This window comes from Mastigoproctus giganteus, chromosome 6, assembly GCF_048544385.1.
Source record: "Mastigoproctus giganteus isolate SK-2022 chromosome 6, ASM4854438v1, whole genome shotgun sequence".
Taxonomy (NCBI): domain Eukaryota; kingdom Metazoa; phylum Arthropoda; class Arachnida; order Uropygi; family Thelyphonidae; genus Mastigoproctus; species Mastigoproctus giganteus.
This window is the reverse complement of record NC_143580.1, coordinates 210,905,038-210,921,910: the sequence shown is the minus strand read 5'-3', so window position 1 is coordinate 210,921,910 and position 16,873 is coordinate 210,905,038.

Genomic DNA, 16,873 nt, shown 5'->3' with positions numbered 1-16,873 from the left:
TAATTGGTTATCCAGTTTTTTCTCTGATCGCTCACTGAGGGTGATGGTAGATGGCTCTCTGTCTTCTAACTTCTCCACTAATGCCAGTGTCCCCAAAGGTTCAGTTCTTTCCCCCACTCTTTTCCTCTTGTATATTAATGACCTTCTTCCATTGACTGGAAATCCTATCCGTAGTTTTGCCGATGATAGCACATTGCATTCCACTGTCAATCGGCTTCAACTTCTCGAAAATCTGATACCAATTCCTTAAATGCCGATCTTCAGGTAATTCTCCAGTGGGACAAAGACAACTTAGTTGATTTCAACCCTTCTAAAACTCAGTCTTGCCTTATATCTTGCAAAAAGGATTCTTTTGCTCCTATGCTTATCTTTAGTGACACTCCGATTTCTAGGCAAAATGATATATCTCTTTTGGGGATTACCCTGACTGCTAATCTCTCTTGGCACAATCACATATCAAATATTGCTTCCTCTGCATCTAAAAAACTTGGTTTTCTCTTTCGCTCTTGGCGTTACTTTTCTTCCAAACAGCTGCTCACTCTGTATAAGTCGCAAATCCACCCTGCTATGGAATATTGTTCCCACATCTGGGGTAGTGCCCCCAAAACCTCTCTCAGGCTTCTCGATTCCATTCAGAAGAGGGCAGTTAGGTTAATTAATGATTCATCTTTAACAAAGTCTCTCTACTCGCTGTCTCATAGACGTACTGTTTCTGCTGCATGCCTCTTCTACAGATACTTCCATGGGCACTGTTCTTCTGAATTGGCTTCTATAATTCCCGCTCTCTCTTTCAAAACAGTCCGAACATGTGCCACCACCAGCCAACATCCATTTACTGTCCAACTCCAAACTCACAGAACCAACTTTTCATCTTCCTTGTTTATTCATTCAACTGCCGTTTTCTGGAACAACCTTCCTTCATACGTATTTCCTGAAAATTACAGTGTACAGAAGTTCAAGTCCAATGTCAACAAATATCTTCTTTCGTCTTCTCAACCTCCAACCCAAGCACGGTACTAAGTACTATAGGTACCTGTCGTGTTTGGGGTTTACATAAAAAAAAAGTCAGATATGAAATACAATAAACCCCCGCTATTCGCGGTCGCTGATTTAACATAAAATGAAACCTTAAAAAATGTGAATTTTAAAGCGCCGTGAACATTTTCTGCCATAAAAAAGCATCGGCGTGGCTAAAATTATCTTTCCCGGTCAAAACAGCGCTCACTGGGTGGGGGGGGTTGACAAAATCGCGAACGTGGATGTTTCTCGTTAATATGTGTTATGCACTTGTCATGGAAGGTTTCATCGTTTGCTTTTAATTTATATGCTTATAAATTGAATAAATTTATCAATTTATAAATTGATATACTTACAAAAGTGATAAATCTACCGTTTTCCAGTGTAAAACACACTTTTTCAAGTGTGTTAACAGAAGAAAGTGACTTTATTGTGGACAAGTTCTTTCTAACCCCTACAAAAATATGGCTACGAATAACAAGGGAAATGTGAAAAGATCAAAGAAGGTGATGACATTAGCGAATAAAATTGAGTTATTAGACAATTTCTAATAGTGAAAGTGTCTCCTCAGTGGCAAAACATTATAAAATCAATGAGTCAACGGTACGATCAATCAAGAAATCAAAAGAAAAAATCTGCCGTAGTGTTCGTGAAAACGCGCTAATTGTTTCAAAAATTTGCTGTGTAACTCGTGATGTTAAATTAGAAAAAATGGAAAAGGCTTTAAATCTGTGGATAGAAAACCGAACTCAAAATAAAATTCCGTTAAGAAACGTTCCTGAGAAATGCCGCGAATACCGAAAACGCAAATACTGAGTTATGGTTCCCATAGTAATAAAGGGGTTCCATTCCAAAGTATGAAATATACAAGAAAAACTAGTCTAAAATTTTGTCGATGCCATATGCTTGCATTTCACTATGTACTGTCTATGTACATAGTCATATTATGAAGGTACATATAATACATACATAGACAAAATTTTAGACTAGTTTTTCTTATATATTTCATACTTTGGAATGGAACCCCTTTATTACTATGGGAGCCATAACTCAGTATTCGCGTTTTCGGTATTCGCGGCATTTCTCAGGAACGTAACCCCCGCGAATAGCGGGGGTTTACTGTATTCTGAGCAGTGAAGACAGGCTGCCAGAGTAGGTCATGGGGTCTTGTCAATGATATACAGGAAGTTGTGAGCAGGGATAAGGATGTTGTTGTTTGGTTTTTAGGAGCATTAGCAACTAAGGCCATATTGCTCTGGGATATACGGTGGTCATTCTTTAACCTTTCTGCATCCTCCGTATTTGGTGGTGACGGGCTCGAACCCCGGTCTAATCAAGAAGCGTGTGCTACACATTGCTGCTCCTTCCCACCTGGCTACGGAGGCGCCTAGGATAAGGATGTGATTATCCCCTTGTATAAGGCAATGGTCATGCCACACCTTGAGTATTGTGTACAGGTGTGGAAGCCTCTTTTTAGGATGTAGAGTTGTTAGAATGAGTACACAGAAGGGCAACAAAGGGGTGCTCTTATGTAGAAAGGTTTAAGTTCTGCAAATTGCAGCTTCTGGAGAGAATGCACCTGGAAAGCGATCTGATTGAGGTGTATAAGGCCTTGAAGGAATTAAGCAGGCTTAATGCTGATGGGATTCTTCCTTTTGCTCAGATTACAAACCTGAGGGGGCATAAATTTAAACTGAGGAAAGACAGTTGTAGAATAGATTTTTATTTTTAAATGGAAACCCCAAACACGAGAGAGGTATTAGAACCTATAGTACTTAGTACCGTGCATGGGTTGGAGGTTGAGAAGAGGAAAGAAGATATTTGTTGACATTAAGGCTTGAATTTCTGTAGACTGTAATTTTCGGGAAATACATATGAAGTAAGGTTGTTCCAGAAAACAGCAGTTGAATGAATAAATGAGGAAGATGAAAGGTTGGTTCTGTGAGTTTGAAGTTGAACAGTAAATGGATGTTGGCTGGTGATGGCACATGTTCAGACTGTTTTGAAAGAGAGAGCAGGAATTATAGAAGCCAATTCAGAAGAACAGTGTCAATGGATGTATCTGTAGAAAAGGCATGCAGCAGAAACAGTATGACTATGAGTTAGACTCTGTTAGAGATGAGTCAAATAATCTAACTGTCATTCTAAATGGAATCTAGAAGTCTGAGAGAGGTTTTGGGGGCACCACCCCAGATGTGGGAACAATATTCCATGGTAGGGCGGATTTGCGATTTGTAGAGTGAACAGCTGTTTGGAAGAAAAGTAACGCTGCAAAAGAGAAAACCAAGTTTTTTATATGCAAAAATATTTGTAATGTGCTTGGAGGGGAGGGAGAGAGAGAGAGAGAGAGAGAGAGAGAGAGAGATTAGTCAGGGTAATACCCAAAAAAAAAAAAATAAATAAAAAAAAAATATATATCATCTTGCCTAGAAATTGGAACGTCACAAAAGATAAGCATAGGAGCAGAAGAATCCTTTTTGCGAAATATAACACAGGACTGAGTTTTAGAAGGATTGAAATCAACTAAGTTGTCTTTGCCCCACTGAAGAATTACCCGGAGATCGGGATTTAAGGAACTGGTAGCTGATATTCGAGAAGTTGAAGCTGATTGAGTAGGGAGAGGTATCTCAAACTGGAAAATGGAATGCAATGTGCTATCATCAGCAAAACTATGGATAAGATTTCTGGTCAATGGAAAGTCATTAATATACAAGAGGAAAAGATTGGGGAAAGAACTGAACCTTGGGGGACACCAGCATTAATGGAGAAGTTAGAAGATAGAGAGCCATCTCCCTCAGTGAGCAGTCAGAGAGAAAACTGGATAACGAATTACAAAAAACAGTTGGCAAACCATAAGATGGAAGCTTGTTTAGAAGACCCTTTATGCCAAACACGATCGAAAGCCTTTGAGATGTCAATTGCAATGGGATGATAACTGGATGGGAGGGATTTGTCACCCTTTTTAGGAACTGGTTGGATATGAGCAAATTCCCAAGCAGAAGGAAAAACACCTTTGGAATGGGAAAGTGAGAAAAGGCGGCAAAGAATAGGAGTACATCCAGGAGCACACGTTTTGAGAACAAGTGGAGAAATACCATTGGGACCTGAAGTTTTCTTAGCATCAAGATTCATCAAAATCCTTCTGATATTCTTTTGACGGAAGACCACAGGCGGCATTGAATGGAGTGCGTTAGGAATGGTGGGAGGTGTTTTACCAAGATCATTAATACATGAGTTGGAAGAAAAATGGGATGCTAGAAGGTCAGCTTTATGCTTGGCTAAAGTGACAACAGAACCATCTGGTTTTGACAGAGGTGGGAGCAGAGATGGGCAAAAGTTGCGGCGCCAATAGTTTGGCAAGAGACCAGAATGCTCGTCTACCATTAGGGCAAGAAGCAAGTTTTCTACTCTTAGCCTGTTCAAAATCTAGTTTAGATTGATTAATAACTGCATTACAATTGTTGCGAGCTTTGGTGTAGGCAGAAAATGAAACTGAAGAATTGGAAAAAGCCAATTACGATATACAACATTCTTCTCTTGAACAGCCTTAGCACATTTATTGGAAAATCAAGGTTTAGATAAAGAATGATATTTTAAAGTGGAGTGGAATAAAGGATTCCATTCCTACAAGAATAATTTCACTGACACGATATGAGCAACCGTTGACATCAGATGTTTTGAAACAGTAATCCGACCTACGAAAAGAAATCATGCAGATCATCCCATTTTGCATTCTTATAATGCCAAACACCATGAGGTTAGGAATGGCCTTGAGACAAAGGCTCCATTGGAGAAGAGACCATCACCAAGTTGTGATCTGAGGTGCCTAGGGAAGCACTCACCTCGACCTTGCACTTAGAAGGGTTGTTTGTGAGAAAAAAATCAAGCGTGTTGACTGTATGGTATTCTGGTAGGTAAATGAACAATCTGTGTGAGATCATTAGTAATTGTAAAAGTTTCAGTATCTTGACCGGCTGGGTCTGTGTGACTAGAAAATAGAAGCCAGCTGGAGTTGTGAACATTAAAATCACCAAGAAAAATTACCTCACTGTTAGGAAAGTTGGACTGGAGAAAGTTAAGTTGCAAAGAGAGGAAGTCAAAGAGTTCCAAGTGATTAGTGGAGTTGGGAGAATGGTAGAGACAACAGATGAATTTGACAGAATGAGGTAGAGAGATTTTAAGCCAGAGAAGATCGAAAAGACGAGATTCCAAATTACCAAGTCTCTAACAGGGAATACTGGAATGGACATATGCACAACAACTACTACCGTTGAAGCAAAAGGAATCATACAGAGAATAATTTGGGCAACTGAAATGAGCAGTGGTTGAATCAACTGATGATAACCTATTTCTGTCAGAAAAAGTACATGGGTTTGGCAGACTGTAAGTGGAAATGGATATCGTTGAGATTAGAAATGAGACCACGTATATTTGCGAAATGAACTAGGAAGTGTTTTGGAGGTTTAATCTTTTAGCAGATAAGTGAAAGTTTGCCTTTAGCCAGCGGGTAGTTGATTGCTGGAACAAACTTCCATCTGTTGTTGTGGAAGTTGATAGCTTAAATAAATTCATGGCAGAACTAGACAAACATTTGGAATGAATGGGTCAGTAAAGGATTTTTTTTTTTTTGTAGCTGATTCTGCTGTATAAGCTTGCTTTCTTGCATCATGTACCTCTACTAATGCTAATGCAATTACCACAGAACCATATTGTAGTATTACAGGTTCACAGTTTGACCATGCAAAATAAATTTGTAACAAACAAACATGAATCAGAAACATATGATAAGCATTATTTTCATATTTGATTGAGATTGTCTTGCTTTTTTTTTTTTGGGTCTTGTAGAAGATGGAGTCTTCCACTGAAAGGAATAGGTTTTTTTTTCCAAATCACAGCCATATACGTAAGATTTGTCACCAGTAATGAGGGAAGAACAAAGTATGGATCAGCAGCAGCATGTTAATGAAGAGCTTGATATGCAAGAACTCATAGCTTTCTATGATCATTGGTGAGAACACAGGGTATGAATTTGGCTGAAACACATCATTCCTAATTCTTGTGTTAATACTGACTGACATGTTCCACGAGAAATATCAATTTGACCAGCAATGCGCCAATCATTCCTGATAAGATCATGAACATGAGTGACCGAATCATTGGTTTTTGATGCTGAAAGCAAGAGCGGATCATCGTAACAAAAAAGATGGTTCTCTTTAAAATTTGTAAACCACATCGTCTCCTAAAGCTGATTTTAACATTTCACAGGTTTCTCTTGCATCTTTACCTAATTTAAAACAAAACTAGATGCAAATTCTGCTCAGTAAAATCACTAGTTTTAAAATGCGACAAAACATATAAAACACCTTCTGTTCAATTTTTGCTAATTTAGATTGATTGCAGATAAACTGCCGAATATGTTGCGACAAGTTAGAATTTGCTATGACACCGTAATTTCAAGATAGAGTCAGCCCTCAAACTTTTTGATCACACCTTGTATAAATGGCATGAATGTCTGTGAGATGACAGCCTTTCACTATTCACTTAGAACTGCTGGAACAAAAAGATCTGGCAGGAACAGAGCAGATGAACATGGAACATAGAATAAAATCCCGATTTAGTTTGGTGTCAAAAGGTGTCAGATGAATATTGAGCTGTCATCTGATATCTATAGAGTAATGCAATAGTTCTAGAACAAAATTACACAAAACCAAATAAACATTTTCATCTGTGCACAAAAAGGAACAGCAGCTTGACTTGGAATTATCCTCAATCATCTCCCTTCCACTGTGAAGTGACCACTTAGATTTGTGTAAATACAATCCATCTGTGTCCACATAAAGTTATGCTTCAGGTGCACTCTGATCAAGCTTGAATCAAATTTAGTGTTCATTATTTGTTCTCAGCTAGTCTGAAAAGAAATTAAAGTTTAATAGTGATTTTAAATTGATATTGAACTCTCACAATACAAATGTACCATGTTTAAATTTTACAGCTAAAAAAAAAAAAAAAAAAAGAATAGACCCAAATCTGCTAAGACAGAGACTTGTACATGACTAATGCTGAATTACAAATAAGTCATTAAAACTACAAGAATGCTAAAATGTTCTTTAGCTACTCAGAACACACTTCATGCAAACACTTACTTATTCATGTTGAAAATATCACAATAAATGATCTTTTTAGAGTGAATGAATGGCAATGAGTGGGCTAGAAAATTTATTCAGCTCTTTACATTATCAAATAATGATTATACAAGGAAAGAGGTGGGGAGGGAGAGAGAGAGAGAGTATTTCACCAAAATCTTATCCAAATAGCAGTTTAAAACAATAATTATGATAATGTAACACAGAATAACGCAATGGAATTGTTTTCATTATACAGCTTTTTCTGTTAATATAAACATTAGGGTTGTTTATATTTTACATTTGGGTTGTTAAGCAAGAATTAAAAATATAAGATATACCTTCTAAACATATTTAAAGATTAACTGCACAAGCACAAAAAAATATATATCGTTAGATTATACTTTTACTAACCATATTAAATTTATATAATAAAATTTAATGACATCATTACATCAAAGAAGAAAAGAGACATGTATAGTATAATCACACAATAGTTAAATTAAAATTAATCACTAGTTTATCACATGAAAGTATTGATAAAACTACAGCAGATGTATTTACCAGGAACTACTGTTATCCACGCACAAAGAAAAAATAAAATTAGTTAAGTAATAAAAATCAAATACAGATAGTTCCCGACTTTACGAGTTAATCCATTTCTAGTGTGCACTCGTAAAGCGGGAATTTATTTCCCATAGACAATGTTAAAAATAGGGGTTACGTTCTCAACAATGAAATTAGTTGGCTAATTAGTTTAAACAATGATTGATTTATCCAAAGAAATGAAAATGCAGCCTGTAAAATCAAGCATATTATAATAACAAAGAAATTATTTATGACTTACAAATGTTAAAGATTGTTTATTCTTCATCATCATCAACTAAATGCACACTCCTTGACCACTGATTATTGGCTTGGCACTCGTTGGTTTGTTGCACAAGGGGTCTTCTTCAGAAATGTTTCAAGAGGCGTTTGTTTCCAAGATAATTTTCTCTTTTCTTTATAAATTTCAATAGCATGCATAAGCATTTTTTAATGGAATGTACAAATTGCAACTAACAATTTTTGCAGAGTAACAAGTTTACAAAGCATAAAAAAAAAAAAAGGAATGAAGATTCTGAAAATTTATTTATGTTTTTATATGATTGAAGATTTCAGTAAAGGGGAAACCATAATAATGTAAAAAACAAACACACAATTCCAGCTATCGGTACTATAACAAGTGCAATAACACGAAGTTTACTAACCATTTATGATTGCTTGCAGTAACAGAAAAGCCCAATAAACCGCAAAGTGCAAATTGTTTTTATTATTGTTTTATGGTCATGACCTCCAGAAATGTACTTTAGAAAAATATAACAAAGCCATTCAAAACTGGTTATAATAGCAGAACATAAGATAACGATGAAAGTGTAGTGCATTTTCATGATTTGAATTTTAGTAACTAATACAATTTACACTATAAAAACAACCTTTTAGAGGGTTATATAGCGAAAATTTCAACTTCTGAGGTCGTGGAACGAATGACCAAGAAACATTGTGTTATTGGGTTCACATTACGATTTTTTCACGATACGATGGTGTCTCTAGAACAGATTAATATCATAAAGCAGAGTATACTGTACAGTATTGTATAGTTATGCACGTGGTTTGAAATGCAGTATTTATGAATGTTTAACATTCATTTTTTGCAATTAATGTTCATATTTTCGATTTTGTTGATAATTGAAAAAAAAAAAAAAAAAAACTCGTAAACCCTGGAACTCATAAAGCGGGAACTGCTGTAATAGAAAATTAAAGCCAGCCAACCCACAAATTCTACTATAATTGCATTACTGCTGTATGAATTCAAGGATGAAGATTACATATGGATGTCACATAGATGAATATAAACACAGAAAAAAAAAATAATAGGAAGCAATGAACTAAAAGAAAAGAAAAATAAGGAAACTACAGTCATGATTTCATCAGGGAGCACCGACAGCTGTAGGTCATATTTCCATAGTGAACTGCTCAAAAACAGCCAAACATTCAAAGATGCCTTATTATGGCCTATGAAACAAACTATGGGGAAACACAAACCACAATACAATGAGCCAAACCAAATGCAAATATGCAAAATAAAATATACAAAATCATAATGCTGAAAAAATAAAAATAACAATAAACCTTAATGGAAATAAAAACTCACACAATACTGAATAACTAACTAAATTACAGAAATTACTAAAAAACATACTGAAGAGAAAGAGAAATAGAAGAGACAAACCATATAAAGAATGCTTAAGCAAAAGAAAAGGGAGAGGAGGGGGCTTATGGAAGAGAAAAGAAGAAAGATGGTAACAGACTACGAACTGTTTATTAGTTGTATTACATCAAAGAAGAAAAGAGATATATGTTGTATAAGTGCACAACAGTTAAATTATTTTACCACATTCACTATTTTACCACATGAAGATATTGCTGAAATTACAGCAGATGTAGAAAATTAGAGAGCCTATCCTTAATCGCAGGAAGCATACCTTACAGAAATCTGCTATAATGCACCACTGCTGCATGAATGTGGATGGATGTTTCACATGTGAATGCAAACACACACAAAAGAAAAGTAATAGTAATGAGTTAAAAGAAAAGGGAACTACTACTATGATTTCACCAGGGGAACACCCACCCACCGACAGCTGTATCATATAGATGCTGTTTCTTCATTATGAAATGCTGATTTGGCTGTTTTTCCACAGTTTTTCAGTATTTCGATACAGAAATACAACCTTTGGGTGACTACAGCTGTGCTCCCTGATGAAATTATAGTTGTAGTTCTTTTATCTTTCTTTTCTTTTAGTTGATTACTTTGTGTTATGATTCTTTCATGTGTGTGTGTGTGTGTGTGTGTGTGTGTGTGTGTGTGTGTGTGTGTGTGTGTGTGTGTGTGTGTGTGTGTGTGTGTGTGTGTGTGTTGGCTTGCAGAAAGTCCATCCAGTCTTTGCACTTGAATTCAGTCAGGTGTGTTTACTGAGATGAAGATAGGCTATCCCTCTCTCTATAATCTTCTGTTATTTGATTTTTATTAATTAGTTAATTTCATTTTTTCTTTGTATATGAATGACAGATGTTCTTTCACATGGAAAATAAATTATTAATTTTAATTTAGCTGTTGGGTAATAATATCAGTTATGTCTCTTTTCTTCTTTGATGTAATGCAACTGACATGGACAGTTCACAGACCATTAGTATCATTAGAGAATTTGAAAGTGTCTCATTCTATTTCTTTTCGTTATGTTTTTTAGTAACTGCTGTCATTTAGTTAGTTATTCAGTTGAGTTTTATTTATTTCATTTATATTTATTGTTATTATTTTTTTTCCCAGTAGTATGATTTTGTAGATTTTTTTTTTCCATATTTGCATTAGATCTGGCTAAGTTTATTTGTTACCAGCTGGCATCAAAATTTACATTTTGTAGTTCCATTTTCTATTGTTTGATGGAAGAAGGCTCACTGTACTTAAGTTCACCCCCCTCCTTGCTGTTTATTTCATAGGATGTATGACACCAGTGAATGTTTACCTGTTTTTCCACAGTTTACTATAGCAGTGAGCAATTCCTGATGAATGTTTGTGTTCAGCTGTGGGACATTCATCCAGTCTTTGCACTTGAATTCAGGAAACAGAGATGCCATTACAGCAGAATTCTGTGACGTGTGTTTGCTCTGATTCTATTATTTAATTTTTAAAAATTAGTTAATTTCATTTTTTCACTATACACAGATATTTGGTGTTGGGTCCATTGTTCTTTTCTGTATTTATTAATGATATCAATGAAGGTATATCAGATTTAATGTCCAAGTTTGCAGACGACATGAAGGTTGGCAGGATTGTTAATGACACTATGCTACTGCAATAGGATCTAGAAAAATTGAGCATATGGGCTGAGAGGTGGCAACTGAAGTTAAACATTGATAAATGCTTTGTCAATGTTTGTCAATGCCGGTCTCCTACTCAATTGACAATTGAGTAGGAGACCGGTGGAATTACTTAACAAGTACAGGTCACTGATGAAAAAAAGCCGTGCATTAGGGTTGAATTTGAAAGTGTCTGCAATTCTGCCCAGACACGATAGGAGGGAGTATATGATGAGAGCCCTGTCGATCAATTCGGAACTGGAAAGATTGTGCAGGGCTCAAGGGGTAGAATTTTTTTCAGCCTGGTCTGTACTTGTTAACAGGAGAGACTGCTTCTACAGGGATGGAATACACTTAAATAGAAAGGGTGCAAGAATGTTTGCTGATGCTATTGAGGCAGTGTTAGGTGGGTCGGAAAACTGCTAGATTGGGGGGATACAAGGACTAATAGATTAACAGTAGCCACTGGCAGAGGAGAAAGTGATTCTTGCACTCCTTCTATTGGTATGAGCAGAAGCCTCGAAAATAAGATGCAGGATATTTCAGAGACTGCTGGGAATCATGGGGGTACAAGTGAACACATGGGTTGTGTTAGGGTGGCTAAGAGGAAGAGCAGGTGCATGTATACTTGCATGTACACCAATGCTAGAAGTTTAGTAAATAAATTTGATGAATTTGAGGTATTGCTCAAAACATCAAAGGCAGATATTGTTGGGATTTCAGAGACGTGGTGTCACACAGATATAAGGAATGCAGAACTGGAATTTGGGGAGTACAATGTCTACAGAAAGGATAGACAGGATAGGAAGGGAGGAGGGGTTATCCTATTAGTTAAAAAACACATAAAATCCAAGGAAGAGAAGCCAGTCGACATCACTGGACAGTGCAGTGTCGAGTCAGTTTGGTGTGACATAAGCATTGGGAGATCAAAATTGAGAGTAGGAGTGTGCTATAGGCCTAATGACTCTGATGAGTATAATAAGAAACTGTACAGAGAAATAGAGTGGGCCAGTAAATCAGAGAGTTTTATAATGGGGGATTTTAATTTCCAAGATATTGACAGGAATTTGGGGGATGGTCATTCACACACTAGCAAGGCTTTTGTGGATTTATTGGATGATTGTTTTCTACATCAGCATGTTCGGGAGGCAACTAGAGGGAGTAATACTCTTGATTTGATTATCAATAGTGATTCTTCATGCATTAAGAATCTGCAGATAAATGAACCACTAGGTGGCAGTGATCACAGTGTTCAGAAGTGGGAGTTACTCAAAGAGGTAACTACCATTAGGGGTAAAGGGAAGGGGTATTGCTTTCGTAAAGGCGACTACGATGGACTGAGACAGTATTTAAATTCTATAGTGGGATCAATTGATGATGTTACCAACAGCAAATTCAAAATGGGAAGCATTCAAAGAACTTAGCTTGGAAGCTACTAGGCTTTACATACCAACTAAGAAATATTGTTCAAGGTTTAGGCCTAAATGGATGTCAGATGAACTAATGAGGCATTTGGTAGAGAAGAAAAATGCATGGGATACATAAAAATTAACACGTAACACAGAAGGCTATGATAGATACAAGTTGATCTGTAACCAAGTTACAAAGGAGGTTAGGCAGGCGAAGGCAGATTACGAGAGATCCTTGGCAAGGGATGCGAAGAAAAACAGCAAAGAGTTCTTTACTTATGTAAACTCTAGAAGGAAGGGGATGAATCAGATTGGTCCACTTGATATCGATGGGTCAACTGTTGATGACCCTGCTCAGGTAGCTAACAAACTAAATGAATATTTTGCATCGACATTCACACATGAGGAGTTATTCAGCAAGAGGAATGCCAAAGGTGTACTCAACTCTAGCAGTAAGCTAAAGAATCTTGTAATAACTGAGGGTAAAGTGGAGGAGAAATTGTTGAAAATAAACACAAGAAAGACACCTGGGGTGGATGGGATCTATCCAGTTATATTAAAGGAGGCAGCAAAGGAAGTAAGCAAACCCTTAGCCATAATTATGAGAGCTTCCTTGGACTCAGGGGAGGTACCCATGGACTGGAGATGTGCAAATGTGACCCCAATTCACAAGGGAGGATCAAAGGCTGACACAAGTAATTATAGACCTGTGAGTTTAACTTCTGTTCCTGGAAAATTAATGGAGGTTAAAGAAGCACTGCAGGATCATCTAGACAAGACTTCAGTTATAGCTCGGACACAGCATGGTTTTGTTAAGGGGAAGTCTTGCCTGACCAATTTAATTGGATACTATGATGCAGTTACAAAAGAGCTGGATGCAGGGAATAACTTTGATATCATATACTTGGATCTTAGAAAGGCTTTTGATACTGTTGCACATGGAAGACTGCTGCACAAATTGGAGCAGTGTGGCATTGGAGGCAAATTGCTGCTATGGATAAAGGGGTGGTTGAGGGGGAGAAGACAGAGAGTGGTAATTAATGGACACTGCTCATCATGGACTAATGTTATTAGTGGAGTCCCTCAGGGTTCAGTATTGGGTCCTTTATTGTTTTCTGTATTTATAAATGATATTGATGATGGTATATCAAGCTTAATGTCCAAGTTTGCAGATGATACGAAGGTTGGGAGGGTTGTCAAGGACACTACTGACACTATGCTGCTGCAACAGGATCTGGAAAGGTTGAGCAGATGGGCTGAGAGGTGGCAAATGAAGTTTAACAGTGACGACAAATGTAAAGTACTACATATGGGAAACAGCAACCCCAGAGAAACATATCAACTCTGTGGTACTACACTGACAGTGGTAGAGAATGAAAGGGACCTGGGGGTGGTTGTGCAGGCAGATATGAAGTTCTCTGAGCAGTGCAGACGGGCTGCAAGAGTAGCTCATGGTGTATTGTCAATGATATATAGGAATTTTTCTAGCAGGGATAAGGAGGTGATTATTCCCTTGTATAAGGCAATGGTCAGGCCACACCTAGAGTACTGTATACAGGTCTGGAGGCCTCATTTCAAGAAGGATGTAGAGCTGTTGGAACGAGTACAGAGAAGGGCAACAAGATTAGTGAATGGAACAAAGGGGTGCTCTTACGAAGAAAGGCTTAAGTTTTGCGAATTACAGTGTCTGGAGACTAGGCACCAGCGAGGTGATCTGATAGAGGTGTACAAAGCCTTGAATGGTTTGAGCACGCTCAATGGTGATGGGATTCTTCCTCTTGCTCAGAATAATCACCTGAGAGGGCATAAATTCAAACAGATGTAGGAAAGATGTGTGGAAATTTGCCTTTAGCCAGTGGGTGGTTGGTAGGTGGAACAGACTTCCATCCCTTGTCGTGGAAGTTTATAGCCTAAATAAGTTTAAGGCTCAGCTGGACAGGTATTTCGAACGAACAGAGGGGTGAAGTGGAAGTGGTTATTTTTTATTTTACTTTATTTATTTATTTATTTTTTTTTTTTTGGCTGATGCTGCATAAGCTTGCTTTCTTGCATCAAATGCCTCTACTAATGCTAATGCTAAATGCAAAGTACTGCATATGGGTAGCAGTAACCCCACAGTAACATACCAACTGTGCAGTACTACACTCAGGGTTGTGGAGAATGAAAAAGAGCTGGAGATAATTGTGCAGTCAGATATGAAGTTTTCTGGGCAGTACAGATGGGCTGCAAGAGTAGCTCATGGGGTCTTGTCAATAATATATAAGAATTTTGCTAGCAGGGATGAGGAGGTGATTATCCCCTTGTATGAGGCAATGGTCAGGCCACAACTTGAGCACTGCATACAGGGTCTGGAGGCATAATTTTAGGAAGGATGTAGAGCTTCTGGAACGAGTACAGAGAAGTGCAACAAGATTGGTGTGTGTGGAAAAAAGATATGCTCTTACCAAGAAAGGCTCCAATTTTGCAAATTGTAGTGTCTGAAGACTAGGCATCTGCGAGGTGATCTGATTGAGGTATTTAAGGCTTTGAATGGAATGAGCTAGCTCAATGCTGATGGGTTTCTTCCTCTTGCTCAGACTACACATGTGAGGGCAAAATTCGAATTGAGGAAGGATAGTTGCAGAACAGATGTGCGGAAGTTTGCTTTTAGGCAGTGGGTGGTTGATTGTTGGAACAAACTTCTATCTGTTGTTGTGGGAGTTGACAATTAAATAATTTCAAGGCAGAACTAGACAAACATTTGGAGGGAATGGATGCTGAAATGGGAAGGTTTTTATTTAAAATTTTTTTTTTATTTTGGCTGATGCTGTATGAACTTGCTTTCTTGCATCATATGCCTCTAATAATGCTAATGCTAATAACATTAGTTCAAGAAGAGTAGTGCCCATTGATAACCACTCTATGTCTTCTTCCACTTAACATCCCTTTATCCATAGCAGGAACTTGCCCTTAATGCCACATTGCTCCAGTTTGTACAGCAGTTTTTTATATGCAACAATATCAAAAGACTTCATGAAATAATGCCAAAATTATTTTTTTTGCACCACAGTAACCTATTAGATTGGTTAGACAAGGCTGTCCCTTAACAAATCTATGTTATTATTATGATATAATTGCATGCCTTCCCAGATGGTCCTGCATTACTTCTTTAGCCAGTGATTCCATTATTTTTCCCTGAAACAGACATTAAGCTAACAAGACTGTAATTACTCATGTCGCTTTTGATCACCCTTTATGAATTGAGGATATTTGCACTTCTACAGCCCCCTCGAATCCAAAGATGCTCTCATAATTATGACTAAGGGTTTGCTTACCTTCTTTGCTGCCTCCCTTAATATAAATGGATAGATTCCATTTGTTCCAGGTGCCTTTTTATGTCCATCCTCAACAATTTCTTCTCCACTTTCCTTTCAGTTATCACAAGGTCATTTAGATCCTCGTTAGAGTTTGATAAATTTTTGGCATCCCTACACTAAAGAATTCCTCATATGCAAATGTAGATACAAAATGCCTATTCAATATTTGTTTGCAAATTAAGCAGGGTCATCAACAGTTAACCTATGAACTCAAGTGGCTCACTGTGATTCAAACCCATCCTTCTATTGTTAATATAAGCATAGAAGTCTTTTCTGCTTTTCTCTGCATTCTTTTCCAGAGAATTCTCCTAATCTTCCTTAGCTTTGCTATCCTCCTCTCCTCTGTGACTTGATTGTAGACTAATTTATATATACCATAGGCTTCTGTATCACCTGACAATTTATATGCATTACATGCACTTTTTTTCTCTGCCACATGTCTCAATAGTTTATCTGACATCCATTTAGATCTAAGCCCTCAACAGTATTTCTTGGTATGAAAAGCCTAGTAGCTTTTTTGATTACTTCCCTGAATACTTCTCATTTAGAATTTGCTGTTGGTAACATCATTAGTTGATCCCACTGCACAAAATTTAAGAACTGTCTGAGACCTCTGTAGTCACCATTATGAAAGCAAAAGCCTTTCCCCTTACTTACCCTTGACAGTAATTATGTATTTAATTAAATTCCCCATCAGTACACTGTGATAGCTGCTACCCAATGAGTCTTTTAACTGCAAATTCTTAATGCATAAAGAATCACTGCTGATAACCAGATCTGGGATATTGCTTCCTCTTGTTGCCTCTTGCAACATGCTGCTGTAGAAAACAGTGATCCAAGAAATACACAAAAGTCTTGCTAGTGTGTGAGTGACCAACCCACAAATTCCAGTCAACATCTGGAAAGTTAAAATCCCCCATTATGAAAATTCTGATTTGCTGGCCCAATCCATTTCTCCCTGTACAAGTGTTGGGTATACTTATCACAGTCAATTAGACCTATAACACATTCCTACTCTCAACATAGTTTTTCCAGTGCTTATATCATACCAAACTGATTCAGCATTGCA